At 33.2% G+C, this 20,322-nt stretch overlaps 2 pseudogenes; both read right to left on the bottom strand.

Annotated features, from left to right (window-relative positions):
• Positions 1-641: 641 nt before the first annotated feature.
• LOC107153270 lies at positions 642-18,080 on the bottom strand (annotated as a pseudogene).
• Positions 18,081-18,094: 14 nt separating this feature from the next.
• LOC107153271 lies at positions 18,095-19,666 on the bottom strand (annotated as a pseudogene).
• Between the last annotated feature and the right edge of the window lie 656 nt (positions 19,667-20,322).

Genomic DNA, 20,322 nt, shown 5'->3' on the forward strand with positions numbered 1-20,322 from the left:
TGCAGTAAACATTGTTTTAATTCAATAATTCAGCAAAGGCTTATTAAGAGAACATTACATTTTAGACAGTATGTCAGGTTGATGTGTATCAAGTAAATAGCATATAGCATCCTCTACTTCTAACATAAACATAAGAAAAATAATTATTCAACTAGGTTATTAAGACACAAAATACAAGTTTTATATCCAATATTATAGGAGTTCCCAAAAAATGAGTAATGAGAGTACATTAAGGGGCACAAAAGAGAGTGAATTTCCAGGTGACCAGAACACATAAGAGAATATATTCACTGGAAACGAAACCAAATTACCTTATAATTAACTCCTAAAATAGCACTTTACCATGCAGCAACTACCAAGAAAACCTTCACATCATTCTTGACAACAGGTCTTGAATAGTTTGTGTTCAATATTTTAGAAAATGATGACATTCTTTGTCCCCTTTAAGGGTAAATGATAAATAGTTTTAAATTTAAGGTAAATATTAAGAACTGTGAAAGAAAAATTTTAACCCAAAGCCTAATGGATAAATATCTCCAAAATATAAACTAATTTATTTATCACAAAATTTTGTTTCTTTTACTATCTCTTTCCAGATACACACACACACACACACACACACACACACACATATATANTCTTCACAAAACCTGGAATTTCCATCCTCATAGAATGTCTGATCTTTATAATCCAAGCAGTCAGCATTGAATTTAAGCTTCCAGGAGGCAGTTTGGTCCTTATAATCCAAGCAATCAGTGGTTGAGTTAAAACCCAGCTTGTACCTCCATATTGTTGGGTGGAAAGAGAAGCTGGGGACTGATTGAGATGGCTGGTAACTGCATTGGTACCCATGGGACTCAGTGTGGCCCCTGGTCCAGGAAGCTGGTGATGCATAGGGGTCAAAGAAGATCTAAAGTCCATGCCCCCAAAGTAGGAAGTTGATCCAGCATATCCTTGACTATAACCTGAAGCCTGAGTATAGGTCATGGGATAGGACCTCTGCATGCAGGAAGAGGAGGTGGACAAGGGATCTGGCAGTGGGGAGATGGAAGCTGGCCTCCAGATAGACACTGGAGCACTGCTGCTGGCAATGGTAGGGACTGAGGTGCTAGAGGGGGGAGTGAACTGGCCACTTGTTCCACTCTCTGAACTCACTTCCCCAGCTGGAGATGTCTTCTTTTTGGCAGGTGTCACTTTATTTTGACCTCCATTCTGTTGTTGCTGCTGCTGTTGGCGGCACTTTGCTCTTCTATTCTTAAACCATACCTGCACCCTGGATTAGGGCAAGTTGATTTTCAGGGCCACTTCTTCCTGCATGAAGATGTCTGGGTACCAGGTTTTGGCAAACAGCGCTTCCAGGACGTCTAGCTGAGCTCCAGTGAATGACGTCCTTTCCCACCGCTGTTTGGGGCGGGGGAGGGGGGATGGGGGGGTGGTTCTGTTAAGTAGACCATTTATTATGCCACAAAAAAATCTTCTTTATTATTTTTCAGCTTTAGTAAGGGTTAATAGAAAAACAAAAATTATATTTATGGTATAAAATATAAAGTTTATTCATATATATATTACAAAATTATTAAATCAACCTAATTAACGTATTTATCATCTCACATTTTTTTTGTAGTGAGAATGTTTACAACCAACTCTCTTTTTTTAATCTTTTATTGATTTTATTTTTTATATACACGACAGCAGTGGAATGCATTACAATTCTTATTACACATATAGAACACAATTTTTCACATCTCTGTAATAAAGTATGTTCACACCAATTCATGCTTTTATACATGTACTTTGGTGGTTTTTTTTTTTTGCATTTCAATTCTTAATACACATATGTACAATGATTTTTCATATCTCTGACAAAGCAACTCTTAGTAAATACAAAAAAAAAGTAGAGATACTATCCTGCATTCTATCAGACCACGATGGAATGAAATTAGAAATTATTGATAAAATAAAAAATAAAATCCACTCCAAAACATGGAGACTAAATAATATGCTATTTAATGATCAGTAGGTTGCAAAAGATACCAAGGAGGAGATTCAAAAATTCTTAGAGGTAAATGAGAACACAGATACAACATATTCAAATCTTGGGACACTATGAAGGTAGTTCTAAGAGGAAAGTTCATTGCACTGAGTTCATTCCTTAAAAGGAGAAAAAAGTCAACGAATAAATGACCTAACATTACATCTCAAAACCTTAGAAAAAGAAGAACAAATTAACCCCAAAAGCAAAAAAAAAAAACCAAAAAAAAAAAAAAAACAAACAATCAACCCCAAATAATTAAATAGGAAATAATTAAAAGCAGAGCTGAAATCAATGAAATTGAAACAAAAGAAACAATTGCAAAAATTGACATAACAAAAAGTTGGTTCTTTGAAACATAAGATTGATAAACCATTAGCCATGCTAACAAAGAGAAGGAGAGAGAAAACTCAAGTTACTAACATCCATGAGTGAAAAAGAAATATTATGATGGACACTACGGAAATACAAAAGATAATTAGAAATTATTTTGAAAATTGTACTCCAATAAAATAGAAAATATCGAAGGCATCAACAAATTTCTAGAGGCATATGATATGCCCAATTAAATCAGGATGATATACATGATTTAACCAGATCAATTTCAAGCAAGGAAATAGAGGATGCCATCAATCAAGAAAAGGCCAGGCAGGACCCATGGATGCACAGCTGAGTTCTACAAGACCTTTAAAGAAGAACTAATACCAATACTTCTCAAACTATTTCATGAAATAAAAAAAGAGGGAAGACTTCCAAACACATTCTATGAGTCGAATATTACCCGGATTCCAAAACCAGACAAAGACACATCAAAGAAAGAAAACTTAGTGAGAGGCATGTGCCACTACAACAAGCTAGATCTTATCTTTTTAATGTACAGTTATTTTCCATCCAATACCAGATATTATTCATAAAATCTTGAGACAGCATAACTCCCTACTTGACTTCCTTTCAAAGAGGAGACTAGAGGTTCCTGAAAAATGATACTTTAGCCAGGTAATTAAGGTCAATGTAAACAGTAAGTTATAAGCATGTTGTGCCCTTGGGCTGGGGACATATAGCTCAGTGGTAGAATGCTTGCCTGGTATGCATGAGGCCCTGATTTAATTACCAGTATCCAAAAAAAGAATCTGGGTTTAGTAATGCACATCTGTAATTCTAATTACAGGAGGCCAAGGCAGAAGGACTGTAAGTTTGAGGCCAATTTCAGTGGTTTCGCAAGATCTTTAGCAACTTAGTGAAATCCTGTCTCAAAAAATAAAAAGGCATTTGGGGATGTAATTCAGTGGTAAAGTGCCCCTGGGTTCAATCTCCAATACAAGAAAAGAAAAAAAGAAATGATATGATAAAAATGCCACTTTTTGTGTTTTTTCTAACAAAAATCCATAATCAAACAGTCATGAGGAAAAAAAAAAGTCAAACAAATACCAAAAAGGGACATTCTGCAAAATTCATGACTAGTATTTCTGTATCAAGTTCATGCAAAAGTAAAGGAGAAATCCTCAGGGTTATACAAAATTTCATACAAGAGGAAGTGAGGGGAAAGGGGAAAATAATACAAGGGGGAGAAATGAGTGACAGTAGATGGGGTAGAGAGAGAAGTGGGGAGGGGAGGGGAGGGGAGGGGGGATAGTAGAGGATAGGAAAGGCAGCAGAATACAACAGACACTAGTATGGCAATATGTTAATCAATGGATGTGTAACTGATGTGATTCTGCAATCTGTATACGGGGTAAAAATGGGAGTTCATAACCCACTTGAATCAAAGTGTGAAATATGATATATCAAGAACTATGTAATGTTTTGAACAACCAACAATAAAAATTAAAAAAAAATGTATTCACAGGATCGAACTCTACTAGTGGCCTCACCGGAAAGATCCTCTGAAACATTCTTTTCCAATACAGTAATAGTATTTCTCACTAAAAATACTTTTTCCACACAACTACTTAACTCCAAGTTTTTTTTTTTCCATCTCACATATATTTTGTTTTCTGAAAATGAGGTCCTGCAACTACCCAATCAAAATTAAATTTTTTGGAAGTAGTTATTGATTATTGATTACCTTAAATAATTGTCTTTATACTTGTTACTCTATTAAATATTATTTTAAAAAATATTGTTTCTCTCCTCCTCAATACTTTCTCTACTGCATTTTCAACAGCTAAATATATGGAGCATAAAAAAGACTACTTCTGTTAATGGATGAAATATTATAATCAATTTTATTTTGGAGGGTGGGAGTTTACCTCCAAAGAAATGAAAAGCAATACTTGATATTTAACAAAATGAGATACACACATATATTATGCACAATCACATGAACATTTACATATATTTACCAAAAGTTAATTAAGGCATAACAATTTTTTTTCATTTCAGTATTTCATCCTTTCTGTATTTTGGAAAAAATAAGCTTCATATACATGAAATAGTAATGTTTCAATAATACATTTCAAAAATCAAAATAGTTTTCAGTTATAAATACTTTTATATTAAATATCATTCAATTAAAAAATATACGGTAAGATATTATAGGCTTGCTACATATTTGGGGGACATTTGCACACTGAACAACATGAAAAGAGGTGCTCACGTTCAAAGTACGGATATTGTATATATAATGTTTATTAAGATATGTTTAAAGGAAATCATAAATGCTTTGACTAGGAAATATGTGTTCATTACAACAGTCTTCCAACAAATAAGAGAAAACTGAGAAAGGATTGACTTGCTCTTTAGCATAAAATTACCAAAAAAAAAAAAAAAGAAAGAAAGAAAGAAAAAAACAGAACACTCTTGAGGACAGAGCAAGAAAATTTTCAGTATGAAAAGACTCATTAAGGCTTTCCAATCATTACCAAATACATTAATTAAAAATAATTGTTGTTGTTGTTGTTGTTGAGGCTAATTAATCTCTAATATATAAACCCCAAAGACATGCCCAGAGTGACATACATGTCTCTAGCCATACTCTACCTGCATACAATTACCAGTTATTCCATATGAGTGAACCAACCTACTGATTAGGTTACACCTTTCAAAATTTAATCAATTCATCTCTGAAAATTCTCACATTATCTCACACATGAGATTTTGGGGACCACCTAATATCTAAACCACAGCATAGATCTGGGGAGACAGTTTATAGAATAAGCTGGACAATCAGGATCTTTCCTACATTCTTTGTTTCTTCCTTCCTTCTTATCTCCCTTCTTTCCTTCACCTTCTGTTGCAAGGAATTTGATTTGGGGTTACTAAAATAGGATTAGATATTAGATTGTATTAAACCAGGAAAATGGTCTAGACAATTTTGCATTTCATGCATAGCAAACAAACAAAATAGGCAAAACACAACCTTAATCTGCAAAAAAAGAGATAAATGAAAAAGAGTCCAGAGAAGCATGTGGTCATTAAAGAGAAAGAGTGTGGTTTGTAAAGCATATCTTTATCTTAGAAACTATTGGATTCTACTAAAAGACCATCAATATCAGAGTCATCATATATCTAAATGCATATATTATCAATTAATTAATTATTGTATTTTATGTGTCTACATAATGAATGTTTCCTTTAGAGTATTTGATACTTTTCAAATATTTTAGTTATTTTTCTCTAAAACATAATACACATGTTTATTAGAATATATACATTAATAAGACATTATATATGTATTATCATAACTAGAAAACTTTGCATTACTTTCATTTATGATTTTGAAATTTCTTTCTAGTTTTTTGACCAATTTGGAAGGTAAAATAGGAGAAAATTTGAAAATGTATATATACTTGAAAGTATATCACCTAAGTTGTGTCATTATTTTTCAAAATTAGTCATGTATATTATATGATTAAATTATTTTAGTTAGAGACAGACTAATCTGGTGAAGAAGATGAGTGGGAATTATACTTAAAATAATAAAAATAAAATTTTAAATTCACTTATTACTTATTCAAGAGCTGTAAAGAAGATCTGAATACACAAAATAAAGAGTTTATGGCTAGACATAAGGTATTTTAATCATATAATTTCATTATAAATATATTTCCTACAGGAAACTAATAAGTACAAAGTACTTTATGTAGGAATTATTTTACTGTTTAGTTGCCCTATGTTAATCTCATCAATTTCTACCACTCACTTTTTATTGATTAGTCAAAACATCTTTTTCATGATGGAATTTAACCCTAATTTTAAAGTACCAAATTAAAAATTTAGAGTGGGGTTTTCATTGTTTGAGAAATGCACGGGTGTGCATATCAAGCATATTAAAATCTATTATATATCTACACAAATTATCCAAGCTTTTAAGACATCTGAAATTTTCAGAAATAAAAATGAATATTTAGAGTAAGAATTTACTGATTATCAACACTTTTGTGAAAGTCTCAGTGAAGCACCGAGAAGCTCCTTTTAAAAAGAAAAGCACTCAAGCATCTAAATAATTAATATCATGTACTTCCTGTTGGGACTGAAATGATTATTACCCAGTTCATACTGGTTCATGCACTCAAAAACTATAGTACAGTGGTCACTGCTATTTTCAATAGAGTTTTGTTTGAGGAATGCTCAAAAGCATTGAGAAGGCACAGGAGAGGAGATCAACAACACAAGATGAGAAAAATTTTGAATTTATTGAAAAACCAATACTTAAGCTGATTTCTCAATTCATAGGAGGTAAGTAATATAAGGAGGTGTGTTAAAATAATAATAGTATACAATAATTATAATAGGATATAATATTAAAATAGAAGTATGGTGCAATTATTATAATAGATAATGATAACCATAGTAGTTGTAGTAGTAGAACTCATAGTAATGCCAGATTGTTGAAAGTAAAGGCGCCACGGTCCAGCTAAGAAAGTGGAAATGGAGCTTTAGCCCAAAGGATAAATCTCACAATGGAAGCGGAGAGTCAGATAAAGCAATATGAATGAAGGGGCAAATGACAGACTACTAGAGATGTTGCATCACTGAAAGACTGTAGAATGTTTGGGAAATAAGAAAATAAAACAATAGATCAAGGCATTGATAATCAGTCTGGAGCCAAGGACTAGAAGAATGAAGATGTTATTTATCAAAGCCTAATTGGTACTTTTCATAGTTTAAGATCTGATTTAAGATAATTAGATATTGATTTAAGAAATTTCAATTAAGGAGCTAATATTATTATTTAAAAAATAGTGTCTAGCTAAATTAACCATTGATCTCATGAATATTATGTGGGAAGTCGGTAAGGTAGATACATTGTCAACATGAATTACAGGTATGTATCCTCATAGACCTCCAAAATTTCAGTAACTGAGTCAATTACTATAACTCTTTAATTCAAATTCTGTGAAATGTTAATAAGAATTCTCATCTACTTGACTTTAGTAGTTGTTCCATGATATTCAATGAATGGTTAAAAAGCTACTTATATATAATAGAATATTTTGTAGTTTACAAAATTTATATAAAAATACAAAGTGCAAATTAGTACTAGAATACAACTAAGTTAGGTGTACCTCTTCTCTCTTTTCTCATTTTTGAATATATACAATAATAGTGATTAGTTTTTTAAAAAAGATAAGTATCGAAATAGTGAATATTATCAGTGACTGAAAAAAACTGTCAAATATCTGTGTCAGGTTTATTGATTAATCTATAGCATCTAAAATTGGGGCATAGAATAAACATATATTAATGAATGAGTAGATAGGTTTAGAATACCCAAATTAATAAACAATTATGCCTTCTTACTTTTTGAATTTTAATATTCAGCTTCGGGATAAAAATACAACTATGCAACAATGAGGAAACGAATGTTTAAATTTGAAATTCAAATTTTAGTGGCTTGGTAATAAAAGTGAAAAAGTGAACTTACTCTATTATATATATTTTTATTTGGAACTGGTCCAATATTTTGGATCTGAGGTCTTCAACCTGAAATACATTCTAAAACACAACTGAGTGAAATTTAATACAACTAAGGTAGAAGATTTCAAAAGTCTTGAAAAAAATGTAGTAAACAAGTCCATCTAGCACTGCCAAACTAGAAGGACACCCAATAATGAAGAAAGTCTTTAATCTTACTGTCAAAGAAAATATAGCAAGAAGTAGAAATAATATATTTAGGTAGGCTGAACTAATAGGAGTTGCTTTTGATAAAAAAAAATCTAGTCATGGACCCACGCAAAGACCAGGCAGGCCCAGAAGAGTCTGGCCCACCTGAGGGGAGCCTGCACTAAGGCTCCCCATTTACCAATGTGCCACCCCCCTTTCCACCTGCCTCCATCTTGGAACACTACAGTCATTGCTATATCTCTCTCCACGTAGTATCCTCTACCTTGGGACAATGGACACCACAGCATTGCATCTCTGAACAGGTTACCCAGTGCCATAGGATGGTTCGCTCTTTCAGCCCCATCTCTCAAAGTGGTCACCTCTATCTTGGGACACCTTCACCACCATCTCAGGTTATGTCCACTGCCACTACCACTGTCTTTAGTTGCAGCAGCTTCCATCTTGAGACACCAATTGGGGACTGGAAGCCCAATACCGAGGTGAGACATCAGAAACATGAAGGGACACTGTAAGATTATAGGATAGAAACTGTAATACCTTGGATTAGCACTGCTAAAGGGGAAGACACACAGAAAGCATGAAAAGACAAGGGAAGAATAAACCAAGATAATACAATAATAGAATCCATTGATAGTATAGTATAGGAAATGTCAGAGAAGGAATTTAGAATGAACAAAATTAAAATAATCTGTGACTCAAAGAATGACAACAACTACAGGCAACAATTGATCACTCCAACAAAGAGATAAGAGAGCAAATACAGACAACAAAATATTACTTTAGGAAAGAAAAAGACATTCTTAAAAATAAAAAACAAACAAACAAATGAACAAACAAACAAACAAAAAAAAAACAGAAATCATTGAAATGAAGGAAACAGTAAGCCAAACCGCCAAATTAAAAATTCAATAGAAAGCATCACCAACAGACTAGATCACTTGGAAGACATAACCTCATACACTGAAGACAAAATATGTATTCTTGAAAATAAAGTTGACCACACAGTAAAAATGGTAAGAAATCATTAATATAAACTCCAAGAATTATGAGATAGCATGAAAAGACCAAATTTAAGATTTATTGGGATAGAGGAAGGAACAGAGATTCAAACCAAAGGAATGCACAATATTTTCAATGAAATAATATCAGAAAGTTTCCCAAATTTGAATTGTAAAATCAAATACAAGAGACTTACATGACACCAAATATATGAAATTACAAACCAATCCACACCAAGGCACATTATAATGAAAATGTGTAGCAAACCAACAATCTTATATCCATCAAAATTAAACTTCAGATGTGATGATGACATAAAAGCCTTCCATGATAAACAAAAGCTAAAAGAATTTACAATTTAAAAACTTGGGCCATGGAACATTCTCAGCAAAAATATTCAGTGAGGAGGAAATAAAAACCAGCAAAGGGAAGAAGTACACTAAAGGCAAAGCCAATCAAAGGAAAAATGTGAATGTGTAACCAATGTGATTCTGCAATTTGTATTTGGGGTAAAAATGGGAGTTCATAACCCACGTGAATCAAATGTATGAAAGATGATATGTCATGAGCTTTGTAATGTTTTGAACAACCAATAAAAAAAAGATTAATAAAAAAAAAAACAAAAACAAACCAAATCACCACTAATGAAACCATATTTCAATAAAAAACCTGAATGTTAAAGGCCTAAACTCATCAATTCAAAGACAGACTGGAGGATTGAACTCCAAAATAAGGACACAAAAATATGCTGCCTTCAAGAGACTCATCTTATAGAGAAAGACAAACACAGACTGAAGGTAAAAGGGTGGGGAAAAATATACCACTCGCTTGGATTGTGTAAACAAGCAGGGGTTTCCATCTTCATATCAGATAAAGCAGACTTCAAACCAAAGTTGATCAGAAACCTTCTTCAAACCAAAGAAGGTCATTTCATACTGCTTAAGGGCTTCACACATCAACAAGACATAATAATGATAAATATTTTTCCCCAAACAATGGAGCAGCTATGTATATGTAACAAACCCTTCTAAATTTCAAGAATGAAATAAACTACAGCATAATAATACTGAGTGACTTAACGCACCTCTCTCACTTCTGGATAGATCTTCGAAACAAAAACTAAGCAAAGCACTCAATAATACCATCAATAATTTAGACTTAACAGACAGATATAGAATATTTCATACTTCAACAAGTGAATATATTTTTTTTTCTCAACAGCACGTGGATTCTTCTCTAAAATAGACCATATGTTTTGCCGGAAAGCAGCTCTTAGCAAATACAAAAATGTAGAGATTCTACCTTGCATTCTATCAGACCATAATGAAATGAAATTAGAAATCAATGATAAAGTAAAATATAGAAACTACTCTAACACCTGGAGACTAAATAATACATCATTGAATGATGCATGGATAGCAGAAAACATCAGGGAGGAGTTAAGAAAAAAATTCTAAGAGGCGATGAGAATTTGGATACAACATACCAAAACCTCTGGGACATTATGGAGGTGGTGCTAAGAGGAAAGTTCACTGCATTGAGCACATTTATGAAAAGAATGAAAAGTCAACAAAGAAACAACCTGACATTACATCTCAAAGCCCTAGAAAAAGAAGCATGAATCAACACCAAAAGTAGTAGAAGATGGGAAATAATTAAAACCAGGGTTGAAATCAATGAAATTGAAACAAAAGAAACAATTGAATAAATGGACAAAACAAAAAGCTGGTTCTTGAAAAAATAAATAAAATTGATAAACCCTTAGCCACCCTAATGAAAAGAAGAAGAGAGAAATCTTTATTTACTAAAATTTGTGATGAAAAAGGAAATATCATGCATGACATGTACTATTGAAATAGAGAACATAATAAGAAACTATTTTGAAAATTTATACTCCAATAAAATAGAAAGTCTTGATGACACCAACAAATTTCTAGAGACATATGATCTGTCCAAACTGAATTGGGAGGACATACACAATTTAAATAGATCAATTTCAAGCAAGGAAATAGAAGATGCCACCAAAAGCCTACCAATCAAGAAAATCCCAGGACCAGATAGATTCTCAGTCTCAGTTCTACAAGACTTTCAAAGAAGAATTAATATCAATACTCCTCAACTTATTCCATGAAATAGAAAAGGAGGGAACCCTTCCAAACTCATTCTATGTTGCTAGTATTACCCTGATATCTAAACCAAACAGAGACACATCAAGAAAAGGAAACTTCACACCAATATCCCTGATGAACATAGATGCAAAATTTTCCCATAAAATTCTGACAAATTGCATACAAAACCATATTTAAAAGATAGTGTACCATGATCAAGTGAGGTTCATCCCAAGGATGCAAGGTTAGTTCAACATATGGAAATCAATAAATGTAATTTATCACATCAATAGACTTAAAGATAAAATTCATATGGTCATCTCAATAGATTCAGAAAAAGCATTTGACAAAATACAGCACATCTTCATGTTCAAAACACTAGAAAAACTACAGATAGTAGGAAAATACCTCAACATTTTAAAAGCAATATACACTAAACCCAATTCCAACATCATTCTAGATGTAGAAAAATTGGAAGCATTCACTCTAAAAACTGGAACAAGATAAGGTTACCCTTTTTCACCACTCTTATTCAACATAGTCCTTGAAACTCTATCCAGAGCAATTAGATTTTAAAAATTAAAGGAATATGAATCAGAAAAGAAGAACTCAAAGTATCACTTTTTTTTGCCAACAACCTGATTCTATACTTACAAGATCCAAAATCCTCCACCACAAACCTTGTAAAATTAATAAATGAATTTAGCAAATTAGCAGAATATAATATTAATACCCATAAATGCAATGCATTTCTATACATCAATGATGAAATCTCTGAAAGAAAAATTAGGAAAACTACCCCATTCACAATAGCTTCAAAAAATATTTTGAATCAATCTAACAAAAGAGGTGAAAGACCTACACACTAAAGAAAGAAATTGAAGAAAACTTTGGAAGATGGAAAGGCCTCCCATATTCTTTAGGAAGAATGAATATTGTGAAAATGATCATATTACCAAAAGCATTATACAGATTTAATTCAATTCCAATTAAAATTCCAACATTCCTCATAGAAATATAGAAAGCAATCATGAAATTCATTTGGAATAAAGAAGATACCCAAAATAGCCAAAGCAATCCTTAGCAAGAACAGTGAAGCAGGAAGCATCACAATACCAGACCTTAAACTATACTACAAAACTATAGTAACAAACATGGCATGGTATTAACACCAAAATAGACATGTGGCTCAGTGGTACAGAATGGAACACATAGAGACAAATGCACATAAATACAGTTATCTCGTATTAGACAAAGGAGCCAAAAAGACACATTTGAGAAAAGATAGCCTATTCAACAAATGGTGCTGGGAAAACTGGAAGTCCATATGCAACAAAATGAAATTAAATCACTCTTTCACCATGCACAAAACTCAACTCAAAGTGGATCAAGAACCTAGGATTTAGAAAAGAGACACTGAGCATAATGGAAGAAAAAGTAGATCCAAATATTCATCATGTTGGAGTAGGTTCTTACTTCCTAAACCAGACTTCTAAAGCAGAAGGAAATAAAATCAAGAATCAGTAAATGGGAGGGATTCAAACTAAAAAGCTTCTTCTCAGCAAAATACATAATCAGCAACGTGAAGAGAGAACCCCCACATAGAGGGAGAACATCTTACTACATGCACATCAAATAGAGCACCAATTTCTAGGATATGAAAAGAACTCAAAAAACTTAACATCAAAAAAAAATGAGTAAACATATCAATAACCGGACAAGAAACTGAAAGACACTTCTAAGAAGAAGATATAAAATTGATATTAAAAAATGTATGAAATTAACAAATATATGAAAAAATGTTCAACATCTTTAGTAATTAGAGAAATACAAATCAAAACTACTCTAAGATTTCATCTCACTCTAGTCAGAATGGCAACTTATCAAAAGGAATTCTGCTTTTGGCCAGCATCACAAAAAAACTCTTGAAATACGGAATACCATTTTTGTTTTAAACTTAAAAGATATCCCACTTGAATCAAATGTATGAAATATTATATGTCAAGAGATATGTAATGTTTTGAACAACTAATAATAATAAAAAAAGAAAATCTAATAAACTAATTCTGAAGTTCTGAATTTTTTATTCTGGTCTTCTCACTTAGACCATATGTTCTTACATTGTTGTCCACTGAAATAATTCTAACTTATTATTTTAAATATATTAATATGATTTGCTTTGATTAAGTACATTTTGATCACATTAACTAGGATTTTTCTCTCCTTCAATTGAAAAACTATGTCTGTGAGTTTCCTAGGGCTGCCATGACAAAGTATCACAAAATCAATGTCTTAAAACAACATAAAATCTGTTGTCTCACAATTGTGGGGGTCAGAAGTTCAGATTTTATTGTGCAAGCAGAACCACTCTTCTTCTTGAACTTCCAGAGGAGACTTTCCCTGCCTTTTAGATATTGATAGCCCCAGGCATTTCTTGGTTTTTAACATTAAGTCCAATCTCTGCCTCTTCCTTCACATAGGCATCTTCACTTTGTGTCTCTATATTTTTTTTCATGGCTTTCTCATACATACTTATGTCTCTGTTTTCTCATTTTATAAGGATTCCAGTTATATTAGAATTGACTCATCAAAATTCATCATGATCTCATTATGTAACTTGATTACATATGCAAAGGTTTTCTCTAAATAATGCCCAATCTCAGGTTCTAGGAATTAGGATTTCAACACAACTTTTAGAGGAATACTATTGAACATAACAAATTCTTATTTTCAAAATCCAAGACTTAAATATTTCAATGTACATTCTTCTTCCAATTTTGAATAAATCCCTAAACTCTTTCCCAGCTCTTTTGAAGTGATGCACAGATAAATGATTGAGAACTACTTGTCAATGGAACCATAGGCCAAGGGTGGAAATCCAGATACAACCTTGGCTATAGATATTTTAGAGGTGATACTTTTTATGGTTTTCACATAAGAAAATCCAGAAGTACAGACTAATAATTAGGAAAGAGCTTCCAGGGTCTGAATACTAGACTTCACACATGTATTAAGTAAATGTTAATTGTTTAGCTGGTGAGAAGCAAATGGCCTACTTTGACTAATATGCACAATTATATTATCTAAAGTTTTATTGGAAAGTATTCACTAGCAAATTATTTAACACAATATTTAAAATAAAAGAAAGTTTGTTGAATTTTGTTAATTCCACAATTTATGGATCATGTTATATTTGTGTGGCTAAACTTTTCCAAAGATACAATATACACTTTCTAAATGAACACTTTCACAATTGTTTAGTGATAAACAATTGTGGCTCCAAGTGTTTTCAGTGCAATATGAAAATGAACTGTTTCACACAATTTTATCATAGATGTTATTTAAATAGCTGGAAGGCCAAAGTATTACTGGATATTTTTTTCTGAAAATGACCAGTTATTACTTGCTTCTTATTTGTTTGGAACTCATAGATATGTGCCATGCAGACAAGATTATATTAGTGAATCTATTCACATTTTCATTCATTTATACATTCATACAACGACTTAACACATATGTTAGTGCCCTATCATGCTTAATAATTTGCTTACAGTTATTGGTAGTATAGTGAAATATATAGACAGGTCTTAACTTGCTTTGGGCCTGAAGAGCATGGGAAATGCCACAAATAAAAAACTAAGAATACAGGTGTATAATTATACACTGCAGAAATGCTATAAAGAAAGAGCACAGGGAGGTAAAAAAGTAGAGAGCAAGGATATGTGTTCAAACCTGTGTAGATCAAAAAATGTTTCTATGAGAATATGATCTCTGAGCTGAGCTGCAAATGCTGAGAGAGAATTATCTAAAGTAAAGCAAGGTGACAAATAGGAGTTTATGCCTAGGGCAATCCAAAAGCACTGGGGGGAAGAAAGAGTACTTGATCCCAGGAATACAGAGAATGTGTGGGGAAATGTGTGAATGGAGACTGAGAGAAGGTAGGAGCCAGAACTCTGAGCACTTCAACTTACACACACATCCTTCTAGAAATTTTTTCAGTGATAGGGTATTTGCAAAGCTATCCTGATTAAAGGGAAGAGAAAGTTCAGAGAAAGACATAAGGAAACACTTAGAAAACATTCTGCCAGACTGAATATATGTCTAAATTAATTCTCTAAGAACAACCTAAATGTGCTTTGAACACCTTTAGAACATATTAACACATAAAAGATTACATGTGATTATAAATTCTTGCAGGTAAAAATGTTTAAAAATTTAAGCTCATTGAATTAGATGAATTTCATCCCATTATCTTGACTTAGATACAAGAAGGTAAAGACTGATATTGGGTATTTTCCTATCCAATTTATATGAATTTTAAAAACACAATGTATTGATTTATTTTAAAATCTCTGCACTGTTTTCTTGGGGGTTGGGCATAATCTCAATAATTCATACAGAAATGTTGTAGATATCTCAAAGAAGCATATGAATATCAAGATTTTTAAACCATGGGAGAGGCAGAATTTCAATAGTTTAGTGAAGAAACAATACTCCCAAGAGTGAATTTTTGCATTATGGAAAACAATATCCAATTGGTAATGCTTTTTATATCATATTCATGTTAGTCTTTATATCTTAATCAATATCTCTAAGCCTTTGAAATTTACTATTGAGATTCTGGCTTTTCTGTTTTTAAACTCAAGTCAATACAAATTCAATGGGCCTCTGCAGGTTGATGGTAGTTCTAAATGCTGCTCCCATCTAGACCACAGGCCTTTCCTTCTTAGTATAAACACCCTGAGTCTTTTTATTCCTTCAACAGAGTTAAACAAAGGAATAAAACAAATTTTGATATAAATGACAGTTACCCAGCACTAATGTTCAGGGAGAGCTGTGGGTATAAACATTACATAGATATCCAACAGCTAAAAAGAATCTTGGTAAAGTGGACCCCATCTGGGTTATTCCTCATGCCCATTTTCACTTAATGCCCATTAGGACAGGCAACAAAGTCATTAGTGGATCTATCTAATGAAAGAAAAAAAAACATAGGTAAATCAAATTTTAAATGCCTGAGATTATAAGGTGATCTACACAAAAATATGGTAAAACATTATTTTTAATAATATTTATCTAATACTTTTTCAGTAACAATTTTTTACTAGTATAACATATAGAATTTAATAAAATTCAACACCATAAAAATCAAAGGGCCTTAAAGCAGGAAGGATTATTATCAACAACCACCTCACTCCCCTACCACACAATTTCTTAAATTAACAATTCTGTGTATCATAAATTAAATGTAACAATTTAGCCTGTGCTTAGATAATTTTTAAAAATTAATAGTAATACTGGTAAAAACAGTATTATCTAATAATGAAATAAACCTGTATATTGTGTTTTAAAAAGTTTATTTCATTATTAGACAACACTGTTTTTTACTAAGTTCTCATTATTAATGGTTTGGCATCTGCACTCAATGACTTCCAAAAAAATTTAGCAATGCTCTTTAAGGCAAAGCATAAATCATGTTTATTTCCACATGACAGATCTTCAAAAATTTGGAATAAGAGGGTGTGGAACAGTGGTAATATCAGGGCATCCCCTCCCCGCCACTCCCGACAATTTATTTTTTCTTTAAAAAATGCAAAAGAAACTAACTCTGTGGGTCAATACAACTCAGGGAAAGAGGAAAAAATGAAATTCAGAGCAAAAGGAAAATGCATCCTCATTTAGGCTACTGCATTCCTATACCACCAGTACCCATAAAGAAAGAACTTCATGACACAGAAGATCTTTGAATAGTAGCTCAGAAACGATGAGAGCAGAGGTATGGGAAGTATTAAAATAATTTTTTTGTCTTTGTTTATTTTGTCCTGAGATAAATAAAATTTACTGTACAGTCAGGTAAGGGAAAGTTACAGCAGAAGACACCTAAATGTACCAAACACAGTAGTAAAACATACAAATAAGCAAACAAAACAGAAAATATATATATATATATATATATATATATATATATATATATACTCCCAGCAGAACTGTGACCTTAAAGAATGGGGTAGTCATCATGTAGCTGAACTACTAGCCTGCTTCCAGCCCCATTTTATCCCCCAAAATAATATGGAAGTGTAAGAGTATAGTAGTATTTGATTCAACAAAGAAAGATAGTCTTTCACCAATTCAAAACAAACATCGCCAAGGCTACATGAGCCCCAGCAGGAAAAAAAGGTGATTGTAAAATCACAGGTGTTCCTAGTTCATTCCCAGTTATACTGAACTCCTACATTTATGCTACCTCTTTCAAATAATATATACTTGTCAGTCCTCTGGGTCATACTTCAGAGGTGAAGTAGGTTTACTCACATTACATCAAACCTAATTTATGCCACATATTCTAACCTCAGTAAACCTGTTACTTTGGCTTCCAAAATTTTGATAGAGCTCTCTGTTGTTTTCCTTCCAAGTGGAATTGGGGTGTCCCTAGCTATCTGTAGATTATAAAAGATATTTGTCCCAGAAAAAAAATATTAGATTTTAACAAGTTTACTCAAACTAGAATCATTTTATCCACTCTAAGATGGACAACATATAGATGGTAAGTTGGAAAAGGTAAGAAGGTTGTTCCCAGACTAGAGGAAGAGGTGGTCTTGTATCTCACATCTCTTTACTGTGTATTATTTTTCCTTGAGTATCTTGAGTTACCCACCCTTCTGTGGTACATTATCAACATAAGGGGGACTGTTTGTTGAATGAGTACAATCATCATTGTACTCATAATCATCCTGTGCTTACAGTGCTCATAGACATTCTGGAAAGGATTCTCGATTCTTCTGCAATATATTCCTTGGTCTGGTCAGATAGCATTCCAATGAAGGCTATTTATCTCAGAGAACATACACCCCAGCATTACGGCACTGGGTTTCCATGATGTCACTCCTTTCTAGCTATTTATGATAGGGTCATAGCATTCAGTGCTTCTCAGCAGGGGATCCCATCATATCCTGTGATTGCATTGATTCTGTGTGAAGCATGGTGGCCCCTATGTAGCATGTGAAGTGATCATATTAGTAAGAGTTGTCCAGCAATCAGTGCAAATGTTCTATGCCTCAATGGACAAAAGGTAAGTTGTATCATCAAATTCCTCCACCTCATCAATAGGGTCATTCAGTAAACTACTCCTGAACCAAGAGACTTGATAGCCATTGGAGTAGCATCGGTGTCATGGTGTCATGTATGTGGATCATGTTTCTCAACTAAATTTAAAATATTCAAACCATCATATCCTCCACTGCCCATTACTAGACTCTGGGATTCTCTGCATATGTCGTAGTATTCTCCCTGGGCAATGTTTTGGTTATATTGCTCCACACTAGTATGATTATGGCTTCCATCAAAGCCTCCAAAGATGTATATCATACCCCTCAGGGCGGTAGCTCCAGCAAGACCTTGTCAGATATTCAAAGGAACCACAGAATACCCAACACCATCCTCATCTGCTACAGAGTTTTGACAACCCATTGAGCTGAGATAGAAATGACTGTCATAGTCATCAATTACTTGTGTCTGATCATATAAGGACACTGAGGGTCACATAACATCTCTTGCAAGGGATTCCTGGCAAAAAGCTCCACTCCTGAGTCTTGGTGTCATATTTCTCTACTATACGAATGAGAGACTGCTGGCGTCTAAAGACCCCAATCTCCAGAAGCACTTCACTGGCTCTTAGAAGAGACCTTGTCCTGAGTTCCTGTATCTGACACTGAAGTTCAGGCCTCAGATAAAACTGCTTTGCTTCATAAACCAGATCTGAGCAGATGAAAGGCTCAGCATCTATTACAACTATAATGTACCTGGGGGTCAGCAGGGGGATCTGCACATATTGTTGCAGGTCAAGCAAGGATTTTTCTCATTCTTGTTTATCACACTACACCCAATTGAGTCAAAGACTCGCTTTTGAGAATCCACTTGAATTTTATCAAATTTGTGTAGCTTTTCCTCATATCCTTGACTTGGAAAAGTGAATTCTTCATTCTATACCACTTCAGAAAAAAAAAAAAAATTCTAGCTAAAAACCTCAGCTCTCGCATCAGGTCGATACAATTGTGAGTTTCAGCAAAACCCCTGATATTCAGATGATTAGAAGCATCCAGTTTAATTTCTGAGATCTCACAGCAGGCCTGCATCACATCTTGCAGCTGAAGCAGACAGGCCACATGAAGCAGCTCTTGAACATTCTCCTCCATCACATGTACTTTTTCTGTGTACAAAAAATCCAACAGATTTCCATAGAAGAGGAGTTAAACCTTGGTATCAACATAGGGCGTTCCTTTCTCTGAAAGCTCACTTGTAAACATGGCCAGAAGTACCCATGACAGCCAGCCAGTACAGTCCCACTGGCAGGGAAGTCCTTCTACCCTACTCTCGTTGCATCACAGAGGGTATTGCTTTTCCAGGGGGAGTTCACTGAGTTGAAAATGAATTTAGCATATTTATTATTATGTCTTGCAGCCATAATGCCTCCCCCATCAGGTAATATGAAAAAAAAAAAAAAAAAGTCCTTGGATTCTACAACTCTGCTTCCAGACCCACACATCTGCGCTGGCTGTCTCCTGCCCATAGGGATGGAATACAGTGTGGGATCAGCAGGCCCCAGAGCAGTGCTGCTTACCCTACCCAGAAACTCTGATACACTTTGTCTTTTTATCTGGTTTCTAATGTCAACATTCCAAACGCCTTTAAAATATTATTTTCATGAAATGAATAATTATAGAATTATACCTTTTTATACCTCTTATTTCACTTCAGGTACTTTATGTGCACACTTCCTTATTTTTGTCCATGAGATATAAAATTAAAGGTAGATTAATTAATAATATCAGTATCTTTTCAGGCTAGGAAAACTTCATATAAACTTTATATTAAAAGTTTAGTTATGTCCCCATTATTAAATAATATCTAGCTGTACTCTTCCTAAAGTAACAAAGTTTACAGAATCTGGATCTCCTATCTTGAGGAATTCTCATCTTATTAGGTCAAAACTATCTTAATAATTGATTCATGTCTAATTGATAGAAAGAATTAAATGACATAAAATGATATGAATTAATAAATCATTATACAATTTGATATGAATTAGTTTTGGATTTTAAACTTTCTTTGTCTTTTACA

Source organism: Marmota marmota, unplaced genomic scaffold (genome assembly GCF_001458135.2).
Source record: "Marmota marmota marmota unplaced genomic scaffold, marMar, whole genome shotgun sequence".
NCBI lineage: Eukaryota > Metazoa > Chordata > Mammalia > Rodentia > Sciuridae > Marmota > Marmota marmota.